Source organism: Trichechus manatus, unplaced genomic scaffold (genome assembly GCF_000243295.1).
Source record: "Trichechus manatus latirostris isolate Lorelei unplaced genomic scaffold, TriManLat1.0 scaffold00002, whole genome shotgun sequence".
Classification (NCBI taxonomy): domain Eukaryota; kingdom Metazoa; phylum Chordata; class Mammalia; order Sirenia; family Trichechidae; genus Trichechus; species Trichechus manatus.
In genome coordinates this window covers 16,320,545-16,341,874 of record NW_004443938.1, presented here as the reverse complement: position 1 = coordinate 16,341,874, position 21,330 = coordinate 16,320,545, and the positions used below count along the sequence as shown (strand labels likewise).

Below are 21,330 nucleotides of genomic sequence, written 5' to 3'. Positions count from 1 at the left end.
TCCTTGTGGCTCATAACAATGTCTGAGATTCCATCATGGATCATTATTTCTTTGGTTCCTGAAGGAGCTGTCAGTTTTTCAATTAAAGCACAGCTATCCCCAAAGAAAGTTCACAGCATAAGCTCTTAGCAACAGACAGCAGTTGTTCATGGCGTGGTTGCTAGCCTGGGATCTAGAGGAGATATTGAAAAGGAAGGCCAGGGCCAGCCTTCTCATTTGGCCTAGGGCTAGGTCATCATAATCATCCACAGCCAATATGCAATGAACAACCATTTAGTAATCATGATCCTAACATGAAAACCTGAATTATGTTTTTATAATTGTTGGTAGGTGCCGTCAAGTCAGTTCCGACTCATAGTAACCCTACATAAAACAGAATGAAACACTGCCCGGTCCTACGCCATCCTCACAATCCTTGTTGCGCTTGAGCTCATTGTTGCAGCCACTGTGTCAATCCATCTCCTTGAGGGCCTTCCTCTTTTTCACTGACCCTCTACTTTACCAAGCATGATGTCCTTCTCCAGGATCTGGCTCCTCCTGATAACCTATCTAAAGTATGTGAGATGAAGTCTCACCATTCTCCCTTCTAAGGAGCATTCTGGCTGTACTTCCAAGACAAGATTTGTTCGTTCTTCTGGCAGTCCATGGTATAGTCAATATTCCTTGCCAACACCATGTTTCAGAGGCATCAATTCTTCCTTATTCATTGTTGAGCTTTCACATGCATATGAGGCGATTGAAAACACCATGGCTTGGGTCAGGTGCACCATAGTCCTTAAAGTGACATCTTTGCTTTTAACACTTTAAAGAAACCTTTTGCAGCAGATTTGCCCACTGCAATGCGTCTTTTGATTTCTTGACTGCTGCTTCCATGGGTGTTGATTGTGGATCCAAGTAAAATGAAATCCTTGACAACTTCAATCTTTTCTCTTTTTATCATGATGTTGCCTATTGGTCCACTTGTGAGGATTTTTGTTTTCTTGATGTTGAGGTGTAATCCAAAGGCTGTGGTCTTTGATCTTCATCAGTAAGTGCTGCAAGTCCTCTTCACTTTCAGCAAGCCAGGTTGTGTCATTTGCATATTGCAGGTTGTTAATGAGTCTTCCTCCAATCCTGATGCCACATTCTTCTTCATATAGTCCAGCTTCTCAGACTATTTGCTCAGCATAAAGATTGAATAAGAGTGGTGAAAGGATAAACCCTGACGCACACCTTTCCTGACTTTAAAGCATGCAGTATCCCCTTGTTCAGTTAGAACGACTGCCTCTTGGTCTATGTACAGGCTCCTCATGAGCACAATTAAGTGTATGGAATTCCCATGATTGACAATGTTATCCATAATTTGTTATGATCCACACAGCTTAATGCCTTTGCATAGTCAATAAAACACAGGTAAACATCTTTCTGGTATTCTTTGCTTTCATCCAAGATCCATCTGACATCAGCAATGATATTTTCATAATAGAAAACGAAAATAAAAAGCCCCAAACCAGCTGCTATCGAGTTGATTCTAACTCATGGTGACCCTATGTGTTACAGACTATAACTGCACTCCATAGAGTTTTCGAAGCCGTGACCTTTCGAAAGCAGATTGCCAGGCCTTTCTTTCGAGGAGCCTCTGGGTGAGTTCAAACCACTAGCCTTTCTGTTAGTAGTTGAAAACAGTTCATTAATAAAACAAAGACTCAAGTCTTCCCCATACAGAGTGAGGGTCAGGCCCATTCTCTCTGGGGTCAACTGGTCACTATCTCTCTGACCACCAGCAGGTTGCTTATCCTTGCTAATCCTCAGAGCGCTCTCCTCTGTAAAATGGGGTAATAATGTTATCTACCCCATTAGGTGGCTACGAGGAGCAAATAAGATAAACTATCCAAACCATTGAGCCCAGTGAACCACAGAATAAACGCTTGAGAAATGTTAGTACCTCACTCTGTGAGCTTTCTCTGCTGAAGTTAATGTGGCTGACTCTCCTCATGCGGTGCCACTTTTGGTGTTAAGATCATTCTGTATTGTTCCACAGAGTGAGCCAGGGCTGTGTCATTATGAATTCAGGTGTCAGCCCATCAAAAAGCTTTAAAGACCACCTACATTTGTGCAGGGAAACCCTGATGGTGTAGTAGTTAAGAGCTACGGCTGCTAACCAAAAGGTTAGCAGTTGGAATCCACCAGGTGCTCCTTGGAAACCCTATGGGGCAGTTCTACTCTGTCCTATAGGGTCGCTATGAGTCGGAACAGCAACGGGTTTTATGGGTTACATTGTGCAGAGCTTGCACTGTGCCACATCTCCTGTGTGCTTCAAGTTTGAAAATATGCTGAAGTAAAATAAAGCATCTGGGCAAGAGAAATTCTGTAATTGTTTTTCTCTAATACCCTTAGATAGTGCTTAGATAGCATATAACCCCTAGGTAGTGCTTATCAATACTAACTCATTCACTACCCATATGATTCGCCATTTTATACGTGAGGAAACTGAGATACTGACAGTCAAGTAATTTCTGGAGGTCACAAAGCTAGTGAGAGTGGAGCCAGGATTTAAACCAAACGTTCTGACTCCAGAGTCAGGGCTGTTAACTACTATGCTATTCTTTGACGTGCTGTAGCGCACATATCCCATACCGCACACATACACTCAGTTACACTCACATATATTCACCCCCGCACATACACCCTTTTACACCCACACTCACACACACACCATATCACACACACACCATACCACACAAACACACCATAGCACATACATACACTCAGTCACACATGCACTCATTCTCACACACTCTCTCACACTGCTACGCACACACACACGTACACCATACCACACACACACACACTCTGTCACATTCACATACACTCACTCCCACAGAACAATTTCTCACACTGATACACACACAGATACCCTGTAGCACATATGTACACTGTCACACTCACAGGTAGTCACCCCCATACACACTCTTACACTCACACACCCCCCATACCACACACACAGTCAGTCACACTCACATGTACTCACCCCCACACACGTTCTCTCACACTCACACACCCCCATACCACACACACACTCACTCACATGTACTCACTCCCGCACACGTTCTCTCACACTCACACCCCCCCCATACCACACACACACAGTCACACTCAACATGCACACACACATATTCACAGAGGCTTCTCCTTCCACTGTGTTTATGTTCGCTTTCCTTGACAATGTGTGACGGTCACTGCTTCACAGACGTTCCTTAGTGTCAGCACATCTGGAATAATAGCGAGTGGTATGGCCAGGAAAAGAAGGAGCCTCTGCTGACGGTTTGACACTGTCAGGGAGGTGGGAGAGCTAGAGTGAGGTTGCCATCTCTAAAGAGTTCTGACCATGCTTCCTCATCTCCTCCCTCAGAGGAAGAAGCCAACCAGCATGAGACAGTGAGGAAGAGTGATAAGTGACCAGCTCCCAGATGAAAAATGATAAAGGGAATCTTCAGACCTTAGCGATGTTAAATGGCAATAGAGCAGTGCTTAGTGACAGAGGACAAAAAGAGACTCCTACTCCTGGGTACACAGCACTCACTCACCACACCACCAAGCAGGGCTTTGTGAAATGTGTCTACACAGCAGGAGATGAACTCAGCTCCTCAGAGGGACACAAATAACCCCTTCATGTAGGAAACATTTCTGAAGTATCTGTTGTTTTCCAAGCACTGGACTTCTAAGCTTTCCAGTTACGGGTAACTGGGCTTTCCAGTTACACAGACACCTCTGCCCTGTGGCCCGCTCTCTAGTTGGGGCGGGGGTGGCAGTGAGGGAACAAACAGCCCTAACACTACATAGCTGGCTCCACCTAGACAGACCTGGGAAGATGTGACAGACAGAAGCCATTTTGGCCACGTCTTGAAGTGTGAGCAGGTGGCCAGGAGTTCGGTGCAGTTGTTTGGGCGGAAGTAACGGGAAGGGTGGTGGAGGGGGAGAGAGATCTGGAAGCTCTTTGGGAGGTAACAAGAAGACTGGAGACCAAATGGTTGTGAGGAGTCAAAGGGAGAAGTCAAAGGTGGCCCCAGCAACTTGGGAAATAGTGATGCTGTTAACCTGGGTAGGGAGTAGAATAGAGGAGGAGAAAGTTTGGGAAGTCACCAAAGAAGGCAAGTTGAATGTAAACAAAGCCCCACCTTATAGAGGAGTGGGAACCGGGGTCATATGACATCGTCTTGACATTGATGAAATTGTGTTGGGGTGGAGAAATGGGAGCAAAGCATAACTTTCCTCACTGGGGTGTAGGAGGAGAAGAGACTTTGGTGGTGATGTAGTTGGGGACTTATGGACCACTTTCATGATACTCTGACTTATTGTCTGTTCATTTACTTATTTTCAGCACAAGCTGAGAGACTGGAGGCTAACAGCCAGTCTCCACCTCAGCCTGCCAGTCACTCCTGTATTTGCCTCGCCGTTGGGACAATTCTGGGAAGACACAAAAGCACCTCTAGCACTTTCTTAGAATGATCTACTTCTCATTATCTCATCACTGCAAAAAGAGAGTGTATTTCTCAACCACCTGCTTCCTTCTTCCCCAGGTGAACTTGGAATGCACCTTCGGATTTCTGGGTAAGCCGGTATGACAGGAGGCCTGGTGGTGCAGTGGTTAAGAGATGAGCTGCAGACTGAAAGGTCAGCAGTTTGAATCCCCAAGCTGCTCCTTGGAAACCCTGTGGGGTGGTTCTTCTCTGTCCTGTAGACTCGTATGAGTCAGAATCAACTCCATGGCAACGGGTTTGGTTTGGTTTTCGGTAGCAACAGCAGCACCGCTAGCTTCACTTGCTTCCTAGTCGACTTGCTGGTGATTAATAATAACATTAGGGTGGTTGCATTTCTTAGTTAAATTTCAGTAGCAAATTAATATCCTCTTCTTATAGAAAATTGTACTTTTACAAAGAAATTGTCTAAACTCTATGATATGTTGGGTTAACCTATTTAAAAGGATCCCAGCCTGCTGTATAATTCCATTACAGCATTGCTGAAGATGCTTGCAGGCGACGGATGAAGACCTTCTGGGAGGTGAGAGAGCAGAATAAAGCAGCTCCCTTCACTGTGCTTCTTTTCCGTCTTCTGCTCTTGGGGCTGCTTGTTCAAAATAAGGTGTTTGCTTTGATTAGGGCCTTCCACCGGGAAAGAGGACTTGCTGAGACCCTCATCCTCAAATGACATGGAAGACATAAAATATGCAAACGTTGTCCTTCCCCCTTCCTGAGAAGGGGAATGGAAGGGAGAGTAAGGAAGGAAGCTGATTATTCCTGAAACTTAAGCTTCAGAGTAAGGAGCCCTGGTGACGCAGCGGTTAAGTGCTCGGCTGCCAACTGAAAGGTCATTGGTTCGAACCCACCAGCCGCTCCAGAGAAGAAAGACCTGGCGATCTGCTCCCATAAAGATTACAGCCTAGAAAACCCTATAGGGCTGTTCTACTCTGTCCTATAGGGTCACTATGAGTCGGAATCAATTTGACAGCACACAACAATACAACAAACTTCAGAGCAGGCATCCCTGAGTGGTACAGATGGTTAGTGTGCTTGGCTGCTAACCGATTAGTTGGAGATTCAAGTCCACTCAAAGGCACATTGGAAGAAAAGCCTGGTGATCTACTTCTGAAAAATCGGCCATTCTGCTCTGACACACACAGACAGGGTGGCCGTGAGTCGGAAATGACTTGACAGCAACCACTGGTTTAAAGGGTTACAGTAACCTGCAACTATGTTTCCTTTCACTTTGAAAAAACGGTAAAATTGAAGTATTTTAAAAACTTTACGCAGTAAAAGGGAAAAAAGATTTCATTAATCTTACAATTTTGGCGAACCACTAAAAGTCTTGATGAAAATTTTATAATAATCTAGAAGAGAAAAATTTAATGTCATAATATTTTCAATTATTTTTATGGAAATCTTTTCTTTACAGTATAATGATACAAATCTAACCTTTTAGCCAGTCCTACAGAAAACTATATTTAATTTAGAAGCCTGAAGTTTAGATTTTAAAGCTTGGGGTTTATTTAAAGCTTACAGTTAGAAAGTGTGAGTAAAAAACAAACAATAGCCACAAATTCAAGAAACTGTTGCTCAAACTTAAGGCAATAAAGATTCATTCATTCGTGTGTCCACTAATTCAGTAAGTATTTATATTATGCCCCAGACACAAAATTTAAAAAGCATATTTTTTTCTTCATGACATGATCCTCCATTCTATCACTAAAGTCATTAAATTTCTTTTATGGAAAAAAAAATATTAATATACAGTTGTCAAATGAACCAGATAAGTATATGTGTTGAACTGGAAATATGTTCTCTCTCTCTCTCTCTCTCTATATATATATATATATATATATGCTATAATTTTATATGATATCCTAAGGACTTATTTTTCTTCCTTTTAAGATGTATTAGACTAAGAAGAAATTGGTAACCATATAAATTTGAGCTCATGTTCAGGTTTTAGCTCATTTAGTACCCCTGCTTTGAAACTGAAATCCCAAAATTATATATCATCACCAAATTATAATACTTTTTGAGGAGGTTTATAATTGTGTGTTCCTATTCAGCCACATGGAGTCCCTGGGTGGTGCAAATGGTTAAGAGCTTGGCTATCTACCAAAAAGTTGGTGGTTCGAATCTACTCAGAAGCACCTTGGAAGAAAGGCCTGCTGATCTACTTCTGAAAGATCGCAACTGTTGAAAACTCTATGGAAAACCCTATGGAGCACAGTTCTACTCTGAAACACATGGGTTGCCATGAGTCACAATCGACTTTATGGCAACTAGGATTTTTAAAAAATTATTTTTATTGTTATTCAGCTACTTGCCAGTATGTAAAAACTTATCTCATAGCTCCATTTACGAGGAGAAAGCTCCTAGTTTTAATGTGCTGGCTGAAGTCCATTATCTAGGTAGTTTAATTTCAATAATTACTTCCCTTCTAAAGGTCCTGTCCATACACCAGATGGCCCTAAGCCAACAACCTTCAACTTCAAATGCCGTTTATATTGTCTTTGTCAGCAAGCGGAACTACGTATATCTGTTTTTCCTCCCTTCCTACCTAATTAGAACTATGACATCCAAACCCCAGACCCCAATACACTCAACAAGAAGAAGGCTTCCTATGACGGGTTAGGAAGACCATGCTGCTGAGAGCAAAATGGAAGTGACGGAACATAATGAACAGGTTTGGGAGGAAGGAAACGGAATTCAGAAGAGTACAATCTGAGAATGCGGCCGTGAAGGCCAAGAAAAAGTTTAATGGGATCAGGGAATTGGAAAAGGGGAACTTAGGGCCATAAAGGGAATTTTTAGAGAAAAGGCGTGCTCATATTTTGTAAGTTTTGCATTTCACAGCAAGTTTCTAGGTCCAAACACATTTCCTAGGCTCAGGCCGCCAGGGAAAATAAACACTGACGATCTAATGAGTCGGGGAGCAGGAACTGCTAGGACATCTTTGAGGTATATAGCATTATAATGGGTACTTTATTTTGATTCAGAAAATATTAACTTCTACATTTTCAGATATGTTTATCATACAAAATTGCTTTATAAATTATGAAGAATGGAACAAACTGAAAATAACATCAGTTTTATCAACTTAGAAAAATCAGTGTCACAGGTAGTTTTTTTTAAAGGCTTTATCTTTTGAGGGTGAAGCCCAAGGTTAAAAGTCTCTTACTGTGTCTTGTAGGGTGTCTGCACTGGGGTTACACAGGAGCCAGATGGCACACCATCAGCTTGGGCAGCTCTGGTCAAACTCACGGACAAATGTATGAAGGGCCCACCTCCCAGGGAGCATTGGTGACTCCAGCCTCCCCTTCGGAGATGCCTGGAGAGGTTTTGCAGCTCAGGGACAGAGTGGTGATGATGTTGGCCCTGGCCAAGGCAGATCCTCTGAGGGCTTAAACAAGGTTTTTAGATCTGGAATCTTGAGTGATGAGCTAAACAAAACATAGACTTTTTATGAAGGTGTTGTAAGCCTTCCAGGCGGCCTTTCATTTTTCAGTATTCCTTCAAAGATACATAAGTTGGATTTTAGCAAGCTGTCAGTGGAAAGGAAAACTGGTAAACTGAATCCAAGAGGGAAAAAAAGCAATCTGCACGTGCACACATGCACGGGCACACACGTGCACACACAAGACTACATTCTGCAACTACACACCATACTCACGTGCAAATGCTTTGAAGGCAATGGAGGGTGAGTAGATTTTCAGGTTACAAGCAGCTTTTTGGAATGGCAATCATACACCTTCTTCTTTCTTTCAGGGGCTTGAAAGCTGAAGAGAAGTGGATCCTGCAAGTTCTTGAGCATCCAGCTGAAAGAGAGCCCGTTTGTATTTGGCCAAAAATCTTCAGAAAGGAGGATGTAGCTTTCCTCGAAAAGGCTATCCTCTAGAAACCTCGGCTTCTCCAAACTTCCCCTGACCCCTTAGCAGAGCTGCCTGCCCATGCTGGAGGGAAGGGCTGGGCCTAAATCTGGGCAGCCTCTGCCCCTTGATGAGATCCTGGTGCCCTGGGGAGGGGGCCTGCATATTAGCCTGTGGCCGTTATGAGGCATTAAGTAATAGAAAGGCACTTAGTGTAAGTAACCGTGGCTGGAACGCTAGTTCTCTTCTACAAACAGGCTGTAAAACTGTATTTGAGCTCCTTGGAGATAGGTATTAAAAGCAATAATTTTTTTTACTGGTATTGCTATTGTGTGTGTGTGTCTAATGACCTTCCTGGAGCAGGCTATGCCCAGGCGGAGACAGAGAGTTTACATGGCAGGAAGACTGTCTTCCCTTAGGTGCTGTGACAGAAGAGGAAAGAGAACAAAAACCATAACTTAAGAAAAGAAAGAATAAAGAATCTTCCAAAAGCAAGAATGGTTGTTAAGGAAACTCCTCCTGAAGCGTAACTGAGGGAAAGGGTGGCCTGTTTATTGAAACCTTTGGCCCGGTGTCCTGCTACCACAGAGTCTAAGCACACACTGCCTAGTGCCAGGAAAGAGTTTGGAAACAAAATTCAATTCCACAAACATGACTGCGCACCCTCTAAGTGCTAGAAAAAGCACTCCGTTACTGGGGATGAGAAGATGAACAGGGCATGATTTTAGATTTGGGTAATTTACCTATGAGAATTCTGCAAGAGAATATGATCAAATGGTTAGTTTTCTGGTGGTGCAGTGGTTAAGTGCTCAGCTGCTAACCGAAAGGTTGGTGGTTTGAACCCACCTGCTGCTCTGCAGGAGAAAGATGTGGCAGTATGTTCCCGTAAAGATTACAGCCTTGGAAACTCTGTGGGGCAGTCCTACTCTGTCCTGTAGGGTCCCCATGAGTCAGAATTGACTGGATGGCAACAGCAGCTAAGACATTCTAGCTAAGTAGTTTTGAAAGTTGTTGGCTAAGAGGGGATTGTGAGGGAGGGGTGTGGGGCTGCCTTTTGAAACCTTCATGCTGTTCTTCTCTTTGCCACTGGTGGGAATTTGAGTGGCTCTTTGGGAGCAGATTGGCTTTCATTGGGCCTTTGGGTATTCTACAGGGAAACTGATCCTGCTCTCTAATGAAGACGACCCAGCATGACTTCCCGATTGTCTCCCATCTCCCCTGCTCTTCCTCCTCAGGCCTCTTTGCTAACCTAACCCCACCTTGAGAAGACTCTGTCTCTTCTTACTCTACCGTCTCTACTCAGGTCATTTCAGCCACGCCCTTGGCGCTACATCATCTCTTACCAGTTCCCGTCGAGTGGATTCTGACTCATGGTGACCGTGTGTGTGCAGACCAGAACTGCTCCATAGGGTTTTCAGTGGCTGTGACCTTTCAGAAGCAGATTGCCAGGCCTTTCTCCTGAGGCATGCCTGGGTGGACTCAAAACGCCAACCTTTTGATTAGTAGCCTAGTGCTTTTAACCGTTTGCACCGCCTGGGGACTCCCCACATTGTCTCTACATGGCCGTTATTCCTCAGGCTATAGTCCAGACCCAACCTCTGTTCTGAGCACTCTTGTTGTTAGCTTCTGTCATTGAGTCAGCCCCTGGCTCATGACGACCCCATCCACAACAGATCGAAATGTTGCCTGGTCCTGCACCATCCCCGTAGTTGGATGTGGACAGGATTGTTGTGATCCATATGGGTTTCATTGGCTGATTTTTGGAAGTAGTTTGCCAGGCCTTTCTTCCTAGTCTGATGCTTTGTTGCAACCTGTTTAGCATCATAGCAACATGCAAGGATCTGAGCACTAGCCTCATATATTCTCCCCATACTCTTCCCAAATCTGCCCTTCAATCCATCCTCTTTTCCCTCATCGGCTTGACTGGTGCCTAAAACCCTTTGGAGGGTTCTCATTGTTCTAAGGATAAAATCCAAAATTCTTAATGTGCCTACAAGACCATGCATGATTGGCTAATGTTTGCTTCTTTGACCTCATCTCCTGTCCCTTTTCTTCAGATGAGCTCAGCTCCTTCCTGCCTCAGAGCCTCAAGCACACCTTTCGCTTTATCTAGAATGATCTAAACCTCAGTCATCCTTCAGAGCTCAGCTTAGATGATGCTTCCTCAGGGGGCCGTCTTGAACCTGTTAGAGCTATGTTGGCACTCCTTATTATACTCTGCATCTTCACTGCATCTACCCAAGACAAAAAAAAAAACCCACCATGCGTAAAATTGTTTGTTACTATCTGTCTCCCACATATTGAACAATTACACAGATTATCTCCTCACTATCTAGTACAGGCAAGGAGCTGAGTAGATGCTTGATAAATGCATTAATGAATCAGTTTCTTCCTAACATAATGTAAATGTTCATTTTTACTATAGACAGACATGCATGTCTACAGATTATTTTTTATTTGCTTGGAGTGGAACTAATATTGAGGGTGAGGAGAATTTTTTTTTTCTTTTGCTAGGCCCTGATAGGGTCATAGATTGGGCTCTTGTTGGGGCTCAGTGATGGGCCTTCTGTCTGGAGGAGACGAGCTGGTTTCTTGCATGGGGCTCAGGCTAAGGAGAGGGAGCTCTGTGGTTGTTCTTATTGGGTTTTAACTTTTTCCTTTTCTCCTTTGCAATTCCCTTCTGTCTCCTTGAGCCTTCTGTTAAGTTTTGTTAAATCTCACAGCTGTGCATGAGGAGCTAGATAAGGAGGAGCCATGTTTGAGGCAAAGCTATTTGGGAAGAAGTGCTTGGGACAGCGTGCAGTGGAGGGAGTGCTGATCAGGAACAAAATGGCCAGCTGAGAGCCAAGTGCCAGCAGGCAGAGGTGTGCAGAAATGTTAATATTCCTCTGGAATCGGCAGGAGTATTTTGGGCAGAAATTGGACAATGACTGGAATTTCTGAGATTGCATAGTGTGCCAGTTATCAATATATTGCCTCTCCGCTGTAAATTCACCCTTTTTGCCTTTTCTGTGAAGATGGATCTGGGCCCTTTCAATAACTTCCTTTGCCAGCCGGCTTGATGTTAAGCTGTGTCGGCAGAGGGCACGGAAGAGACACTGCAGGAGGACAGGGTTTTGCCTTCTGGTTCTGGTGCACTTGCTTGGTAGGCTCCTGAAGTGCGTGTGGCTTCTCTGGCTCCAGCATCCTGCAGTGTACAGCAGAACCCAGGAGCCAGCAGCTCCTCCCGGCAGCCCACCTTCCCTTTCAGGTGGTTTTGTAGTGAAGTGCCTCCAGTGAGACACCTGTCTATGAACACCTTTCCCCACACTCTAACTGGTTGCCGTCGAGTCGATTCTGACTCATGGTGACCCCATGTGTGACAGAGTAGAACTGTGCTCCATAAGGTTTTTGGTGACTGATTTTTCGAAGCAGATCTCCAGGCCTTTCTTCAGAGTGCCTCTGGGTGGACTCAAATCTTCAATGTTTCAGTTAGGGACTCCTCCACACCCTAGAGGGTGGATTTCCAGCAAGCTTCACTGGCATACCACCACCATAACTTCTCTACCATTCAGGGGGCCATTGCCGTGCCCTCCCCATTGAGGTCCTCAGCCCGGGGGAGGGGGGTGGAGGGGCTCCTTAGGTGCTCTGTCTCAGCCCTAGGGGTAGGGGCTGCTCCTTATATTCTTATTCTGCTATTCCTGTTTTCTTCACTTCTTACTAGCCAATCCCTTGTTTAATACTTCTTTATATTAAACACCCCATGTTTAAATTACTGTGTGGTTTCTCTCTTCTGATTGGTCAGAGACTCATACACATAGGATGAAGGCTCGGACTTTGATTACTCGGGTATCAGGGGAAGGTGTCCCTAAAAGACTGGAGGAGTTGGAGAAATTAGGGTTGCATGTATTTTTCCAGGTTTGTGCAGTAAACATTTTATAATGAGAAAAAATAAACATTGTAAGACAGTGTGAGAAATGCAATACAAGAAGCAAGCTAAACACACACACGAACCCACTGTGGTAGGTCTGTGGCAGAAGTAAGGGGCCAGGCTCCTCCTTACAGGAGGCGACTCTTAAGTACTGAAGAGTAAGTGGGAGTGAGAGGTGTTTTCCCAGGCAGAGTGTGTGTGTGTGTGTGTGTGTGTGTGTGTGTGTGTGTAAAGGTGGGGAGACAGGACTAGGGGGCGTATGTGATGAAAAAGGGCAGTCACTAGTTCAGCGTGGTGGTCCAGGGTGGAGGGGCGGGGCTGTCTCATCACAGCAACCCTTTGGGGTCTCATTTTTAAACTGTGAGAGTGTTGGGGGAAAGCTGATTCCATCTATCTTTTAGACTGTGGCAGATCTGAGAATGCTCCTCCCACATCTCCCACAATCTCCTACTATCCAGAGCTTAGCTGACCAAGAGCTGCTGGCTCTGAGATCACCGCTGCTGCGCGTGTGTTTGCTTCCCGCTGGCTTCACCCAGCCCGGGACTGGGAGAGGCAGGGATCCCAGGGAGATGGACACCTCTGATGGCGACTTTGGTTGGAGGACCTACCAACGAACTTACTAAACTGCCCTCAGACGGCAGGGACCTTAGGGTGATCCCACCCAGTCTTCCTTCCTTCCCTCTCTCCTTCACTGCGGTCAGGCCTTGTAAGGTCTGAAGGCTCACGCAGCTTCTCTCGCTCCCGCTTCATTTCCCTCCACCGCTATTTCCCCTAATAAAATCCTTCCACGGTTAATCTTGCCCTGGTGCCTGCTTCTTGGAAGACCCACTTCTCAAGCATAAAGGACATCTACTTTCCTTCCCTTCTCCACGCCTGGTCCAGCCTTTGTAGGGACCAGGACAATGATTCCAGCAACTCAGCACTCTAGGCAGCCTTAATTCCTGCTTCTCTTTCACTTCCTCGCCCATCTCCTTTCCCAGCTCCGCCCCAGCCCCCGGAATTATTCAGATTCTGGAATAAATCCTGCAGTATCCGAATTCTACTGGATTGTCAGTCCCAAGTCAGGTGTCACCCGCGCCTTTAAGCCATCACCATTTTTTACTCTTCTCTCAGAACTATTTTTTATTTTTTGGTTGTGGCGGCGGCGGGTAAAGATGAGTCGTGTCCACTGCTGGAGACATCTGGCCTGTTCTCTTCCTGGTAGTACCACGTACACGTCCTCCACCATAAAATCGCTGAGGGAAGGGACTGGGCCTTATTCACGTTCGCATCCACAGCCCCAGGCAGCGCGCCAGGATCTTAGTAGGCACTTTCTCTCCGTTCAGTTGGTGTTTTCATTAACTGGATTGTCCCAAAGAAAGCGCAGGGAGAGGCCAGATGGGCAAGGGCCTGGCGTGAGGCCCGGCTGGTGCTCAGGGCCAGGTTTACCAGGCGCCACGCCGCCGGGAATTGGCACGTGGCAGGCTCGGGGGTGGGCTCGGGTGGGTGGGTGCGGAGGGTGGAGCGGAGGCGGGGTGAGCGGCAGGAGGAAAGGGCTGCTGCCTTGCTCGCCGCCGCCGGAGCTGCGCGCAGACGAGGGCACCGTGGCCAGGCCGCTGGAGGCTGCGCCCCGCTCCGGGCAGAGCACATAGTGACCAGGGAACTTCTCCAGCTGCGGCGAGGAGCTGAGGGGCGCGGCGTACGGGCGCAGGAGAAGCGCGCTCGTCGGCCGGCGGTGCCCGGAGAGCACCAGCGCGATCCAGGTGAGGGGGCCCCGCGCCAGCACACAGGGCGCGGTGGCTGCGTCGGCCCAGCTCGGGTTCGGGGCACCCGGCACCCGGCACGGGACCGCGGGCAGGCGGGCGGAAAGCGCGAAGTCGTCGCGGGTCCCCTGTTCTCCCGCCGGCCGGCTCCGGGCGCTGCCTCTCCTGGGTGCCCGCCCTGCGGCGGGGCCGCGTCGCCGGAGAACTTCACCTCCCAACTCTTCCCCCACGCCCTGCTTGCTTGGGGAGGTGACGGGGATCTGGGCTGCGGGTCCCGGTTTCTCCGGGGAGCCGCACCCTGGCGCTTTCATTTTCTCGGCGCGCAGCCAGGCTGGAGAGGAAACTCCTCCAAAGCTCTTGGAGAGGAGGCCCCGGCCGCGCCGCCCACGGCCGCAAGGTGGAGAAGAAGTGCTCGCCGGCTGACCCCCGCTCCGACTTGGGGAGCAGGCGGCGCCCAGGCTTCCAGGAGACCTCCTTCCTCGCCCCACCGCGACGCGCTCAGGGCGCGGAGGGGGCGCCCGCCGGGCCGGCGGCCATCCTGGTGCGGGGAGTAGGGGCCGGCCGGGTCAGCTCGGCGTCCGGCCCGGTGTGGTCCCTGCACAGTGCCCCGGGGGCGGGGGCGAGGGAGGGAACACAGGTCCTGCAGAGCAGCCCTGACAGCCGCTGCCCATCGTGGACCGGCTCGGACTTCTGGGAGGGTTGAAGTGCCAAGTTCTGTGAAAGCTGACACATTGTGTCCCCAGTGGATCGTCTTTACCAAACACAGTTTACAAAGAAGAGTCCATTCTTCTAACAATTGCTTGCTGACAGGCGCCTGAAGGTTTGGGAGTAAGATTGCGGGAGGTATTTTTATCTTTAAGAAACGGCGAAACTTGATGAGTTTCTATGCCTGCTCTTACCTTTTTTTTTTTTTTTTTTTTAATAGAAAAAGAGGGTAACTTTATTTAACGGGGAAGGAGCGTCTGCTTCGCGCCCTGAAGACAATGCCACTCGGGGGAGGTTTTCCTGTCCTCCTCCTGCAGCGGCTCTGCAGGAGCCCGCCTTGTGACCCTTGGGATCTTCCAGGCATCCTTGGGTTGTGATAAGATGTGTACTCACTCAGTGATGGAGTGATCTCTTCTCGTGTTTCTTCACCCACTCCACCTCCTAGTCCCCAAAGGCAGCCAGCATCCTTATTTTAAAAGCTACCATCTGGCTATCTGCAACTGCCTTTCAAACAGGTTTAAGTTGTTTTTAAAATCAGTCGTCCATGTTTTCTTACAGGTGCAGACCATATGCTATAAATATTTCAGACCTAGGCCCTGCATAACAAGTGTCCATTGCTGGGCTTATAATTTGGGGGTGACTTTAGGCTTTTTATATTTAAAAAGCGGAATGTCAAGATTGGTGCAATTCTAAAAATAAATTTCTTTCTCATTGGATTTTACCCGCTCAATTTATAGGACAATGAGACTTGTTGTTTTAGGGTGTTGGAGATTTCTGTGATCGATGGATGTAAAAAAAAAAAAAAGCATAGCAAGGTACAACTGAAGAAAACTTTTATTCACAGTGGTAAAACATGCCCCTAATGATCTCAGAGGCAAGTTTCAACACCTTAGTATGCCAGAGAAGAGCCTTCCGAATCCGGCCCCTGCCTGCTTTTCCAGCCTCAGCTACTGTCTGTTTCCCAGGCCTCCCCACACCCTCTCTCCTTACACACACGCCTGCGCACACAGCACACACTGCCTTCTGCAGACATATCAAACTACTACAGGTTTTCATTTCCAGGCCGTTATCTGCAATGAATGCACATTTTTGCTTGCAGTGTTCTTACTCCACTTGACCATCTGTTGATGACCGACACATCTTTCATGTGTCAGTCAAGTACCTTCTCTGGGAAGCTTTCCTTCCCCTTTATTTCTCGGCAGAGTTAAGCTCTTCCTCCTCTAGTCGTCAGTGCCTCTATTAGGCAAGTTTTTATTCGCACATCGGGCTGTGCCATCCTGTACGGTTGTGGAGGTTGTTCACTGCACAAGAACATTCTGTTCAGGGGGCTGAAATCCAGTTCGCACTCCACTTGCCAGGCCCCTGGTGCACGCCTCTCCACTGGAAGGGGGCACCTTTTGTAATTCACCCAAACGCACAGTATGGACTAGTGGGGACCCTGTCTCAGTTTATCCCTCCTGCTCTACTCAGCATCCATTACAGTGACTGACAATGAAAGTTTCTTGAATGAGTGAGAAATGAAAGGAGTAATTTCAACAAGAACTCTAGACGGAAGCAAGAGTCTGGGGCAGGTTTTTCCTATAAGGCAATACGTAGGAATGTGCTTCGGTTTGCTCTGTCTTATGCCTGGTTGTTCAGGTGATCTTTAGATGTCTTCTTGATTACATGGAAGAATCTGCGGGTGTGAATTCATGGGTGGGAATCAGGCATCTGTCCCAACATGTGGTGGGCCCCTCAGCTGATGGCTGTTGGAGGCACTGTGGTTTACATGTTGAATTGTGGTTTGCCGAGCGAGGCAAGGATGCAAGTTGCTGGAAAATAAGGCTGTAAGCATTTTGCTCACATACACATGTGCTGTTATTAGTAAATTGGGTTAAGGTGCCATTTCTTAAACAGTAATTTAAGTCATCCTAAAGTGACATGCCACAGAATTAAACTAAGAAAGTAAGAAAAAGGATTTTGAGTCTGATTCATTTAGGTTATCCAAATGAGATGAGCATTTAAGATCACAATTTATACATGAAAAATTCATTTTTCATGTAGGAACAATTTGCAGGCTAAAATTGGTGCAAGAGTCTTAAAAATTCTCCAAATTTCTATGTAGTTAAAAACAAACCTTTGTGGTTGTTAGTTGCTGTCAAGTCGATTTCAACTTATGGAGACCCCACATGTGCCGAATAGAACTGCCCTCTATAGGGTTTCAAGGCTTTGACCTTTCAGAAGTGGATCATAAGGCCTTACTTCTGAGGCACCTCTGGGTGAGTTTGAACCTCCAACCTTTCGGTTAGCAGTCCAGTGCTTAACTGTTTGTGTCACCTACTTCTAACAATTTGTGGGGCAATCTGGAGGTATCTTTCAAGCTACAATAAATATAAGCATCATCTTACAAGAATATATAAAATTATGATATAAACGTCTACTTGTAGATGACAAAAGGACTTGACAGTTATGTGGAATCCTGGAATCTGTAGAATTCATAGCACTGGAATAACTTCAGAGATCATAGGGGCCAATCCTCCCATTTTATGGGTCAAGAAACAGAGTCCCAGAGACGTGTTTAGAATCACAGATCTTATGCAGATCCACAGCCAGGATGAACACTCAGATTTCCTGATTTCTTGTTCATTGCTGTTTATTCAAGTACCTAAAAGAAATACCTTCTTTATCTTCCATCGTTGGCTTCAGTTGGGAAGTCTTGAAGATGTAGACAAAAATGTTAAGATCTCAGGGAAAGAGAAGATTGCCAGCACCAAACACAATGCCTTATGTGAAGTAGGCAGTGACAAATATTTGCTGAATGAAGGGATGAATGAATGAACCAGTTGATAGCTTACTTATTTAAAGTAATTGATACAGCACAGACCAAAGTCCTTTAGAGTCCATTATGATGGAATTTGGCCCACTGTGTTATTCCCCAAGTACAGTAAAAAAAAATTAGGTAAACATTATGAAAGAGATGCTTAGTAACTGTATCATATATTCAGACACATTTGATATGATACAGGAAAAATAATTTTTACTCCTTTCTATATTACTTTCTATAAGAGAAGCCAGAACTCCTGACAGAAAGGCATAATGGAAGAACTTAGTATTTGAAACCAATAAGCCTGCCTTAAAAAGTAGCCTTGAGTCTGCAAACGCCTCTTTCCTCTTGTAATCTCGTTCCTCTCAGAGTTATTAGAAGGACCGAATGAGCTTGCATGTATGGAAGCCCTTTGCAAACTTTGGCACACTGAATAGTAATGGTAAGAGTCATAACCTGTGACTTTAAGTGCCGACCAGGCACTATGCTAGGCTCTCTGTATACGTTGTCACCTGTCTTTCTGGGAATACAGCAACAAAGCTTTTGTGGAATGAGGAGGAAACCCAAGCTTCTTAAATGACCATCCCTCACCATTGAACAGGTATTCATGGAGCCCCTACGCTTTGCCATGTACTGTGTTAAGCTCTGGACATAATAGCCAGTGAGAGCATATTTTTGGTAGAGAAGAAAGGCAAGTGACATAAAAGCAGATTACTGAAATTTTAAGCAGAAGAGTGGTAGATCAGTCCCTCTCTAGATTGTGGTGGTGGACTTAAGGAAGCAAGATTGGAGATAAGAGAATCAACTGTAATAGTGCAAATGATCAAGGACAGCGGTGATAGGGTAATGGTAATAGAGAAGGGGAAAGATTCCCACCATACAAAGCAGGTGGAAGGGAATGGCCTTGGTGATGGAGAGACTGTGGAGAGCTGAGAGAAGTTAAGGTGACAGCCAGGCTGTTCACTGATAACAGCAACTCAGAAGGAGGAGGTTGGGGACTAGGGGGGGCCTTACCCAAGTTCACACAGTTATTAAGCAGCACAGCGGAGATTTGAACCCAGGGGTCTATGACTACATGTTCCTTCCACTACATCCTGACTTGACTATTAACATGCCTGTAATTGTGCACGAATAAAGGATTTTTATGGAAACAATCTAGAAGTTGAAAGTTTTTAAAATTTTTACAAGCTATTTGTTTATAACTTTAAAATAGAATAGAAAGTGCCCTGTCTTGAGCCCTCCCACCGACTGTTAAAGTGCGTTGACAAAGACAGGCACCCTGGACAGGTTCCACGCCAGGAACGTGCATTTCCTATCTTGGATCTTGTATGCCTGAATCCAGCCTGCTCTTCTTCAGGCATTCCGTACAGCTGGAAACGAGTCTGCTTTGTTTCCATGTATAAGTTTGTAGATTGAGGAACAGAACCTGGACTGCAGCTTTCATTGTATCTTCATGGCATCGGATTACAAGGTTTCTTTTAAATTCCCAGTTAGATTTCTGAATGTGTCTTTTGGACCTGGTTCTCCTGGTGTTCCCCTTACGGTAAGCGATTTCTTTCAATTGGGAACAGGATGCAACTCTGGGATTTTGAAGATTCTCTTGTCGTTAGTCATTTGGGAAATGGGCATAGTAACCAAGCTTGCAGATCTTCCCTCAAACTGGTAAAAGTTTTTCCCATTGCCTTTAACACAGGCTGATGGGTTTTCATGCAGTATTTTATAACACATATAGTTTTTAGTCTAGTAATGAGCATCCTGGGCCTCAGAATTTTTATCTTTAAAAGAAAGGTGATAGTAGTGCCTACCTCATAAAATTGTTTTGAGAATCGAGAAATTAATGAATTAATTCACATAACATGATTAGAGCCATGGCTGCCACATTAAGAGGGTTGAGTAAGGGTTAGCTATTTTCTTCTTTCACTTCCTGCCCTCCCTTCCTTTCTTCCCTTCTTTTTTTTTTTTTTTTTTCTTTTCTGTCTGTCTGTCCGTGTGACTTAGCTACTTCAAAGTACATCAAGGAGGGATGCTCACCGGGATGGAGCTGGGCGTTGGTGTGGCAAAGGACAGCCATGGTCTTTCCTTTTTCCATGCCTCTGTACACCATTCCATCTGTAGTTTTCTTTCACGGCTCAGCCTTTTTTGGTGACCTCCCAGTCATCCCTGGAGACTCAGTGAAGCCTTCCCTTCTGAGTGTGAAGCCCTCCTGCTTGTGCGTCTCAAACACTTGCCCTTGTGTGGTCTGTGTGGTGTTGCAGTCATCCTGCGATATTTCAGTGTTGTGGAGTGCCGCCATCCCACAGGAGTGCTTCCTTGTTTATGTTTGTACCCTTCTAGCGCCAGCTCTAGCCTGAGTGGGCACTCTTGGTTGAGAGAATACATGAAGTATTAACGGAAATTGTTTCTAATGGTAACATCATGATTGTGAAGTTGAGAGACCCCAACTAGTTGACTCTTTTTTTTTTGTTGTTGTAAAAATATATAGTACACAGCATTTGCCAGTTAAGCATTTTTCAGGTGTACAGTTTAGTGATATCAGTTACATTAATCATGTTGTGCAACCACCGCCCATAATTGTTGCCAAATTTCCCATCACTGCAAGCAAACGCTCACTAAACAAAAACTCTCCCTTCTCCTTTCCCTGCCCCTGGTAACCACTAATAAACTTTGGTTTCTATACATTTGCCTATTCTTGTTATTTCATATAAGTGAGTTCATACAATATTTGTTTGTCTGTGATTGACTTATTTCACTGACATCAGGTTTTCGAGGTTCATCCATGTTGTAGCATGGATCAATATTCGATTTCTCTTTATGGCTGAGTAATATATGTTTGACTCTTTCTATATAGACTTTATCAATCATAGAGTATAAAAATTAGAATAAATAAAGGCTTATCCCTCTTTCCTAAAGTGTAGAGTAGTAGCAATGTCAATATACTGGGTATTTAGAGGTTTAGATTCTAGTCTGGGATCCATCTTTTATTTATTTAGCAAGTCACGTAAACATTTAATGGCCTTAGTTCCCTCAGGGATGAAATAAAATTGTTCTCCAAGGATTCTCAGTGTCTGCTAGTAACTGAGGGACCAAATCCTTCTTGTTAAATTTCATCTTCAGGCCTCATGCTAAGGTGGGGGTTGGCTGAATAATAGTCATACTTATCTTCCCTGTTTGAGACAACCATGAAGTTGGTTTAAAGTGGATTTTACCACACATTCAAAAGAGGGCATTTATACAAATGTACAGAAACTGAGAAAGAACACATTTGGAATATACCAAAGTGAGTTATCATTTGTGTTGGTGGCATTTGAAACTTCTGGAATCAATACCCACTGTATGAAGACATGAAGCCTTGAATGTTTGCTGAATCAGAAACCAAAATATTTTCCCATTTGACTTGTCAGTTTTCTGTTTTCCATCTGGAAAATACCAATCTCCTGTGAAACCATACTTAGCCACGGTAACTTTCCCTTGACAAGGGTCTGCTGAACTTACTGTTAGGAAGTGCATTGCATATCATCTGGGCAAATAACTTCATTTTACACCAGATTTAAAAATAAATAACCTCACTGAATTTGTTCATTATATGTATATATCCAACTCCTACTTCGTTATTGTTGTTAGCTGCCATTGAGTTGACTCCAATTCATGATGACCTTATGTACAATAGAACAAAACGTTGCCCATTCCTGTGTCACCCTCACGACTGCCAGCATGTTAGAGTCGTGTTCTTACTATTGAACGTTTGGGCCAACTCATCAAGGGGCTCCCACACCTTCATTGGCCCTCAACTTCACCA

General features: G+C 45.3%; 1 long non-coding RNA gene across 3 annotated transcripts; it reads left to right on the top strand.

Annotated features, from left to right (window-relative positions):
- The first annotated feature begins 1,563 nt into the window (after positions 1–1,563).
- LOC111820112 (uncharacterized) lies at positions 1,564–9,229 on the top strand. 3 transcript variants are annotated; one of them, XR_002823636.1, is made up of 4 exons: positions 1,564–1,622; positions 4,361–4,590; positions 4,995–5,756; positions 7,074–9,229. It is a non-coding gene; the product is annotated as an uncharacterized LOC111820112 (long non-coding RNA). The 3 variants fall into 3 exon arrangements; XR_002823637.1 differs by lacking the exon at positions 7,074–9,229 and having other exon boundaries at positions 4,995–5,040; positions 5,139–6,683; XR_002823635.1 differs by lacking the exon at positions 7,074–9,229 and having other exon boundaries at positions 4,995–6,683.
- Positions 9,230–21,330: the final 12,101 nt, after the last annotated feature.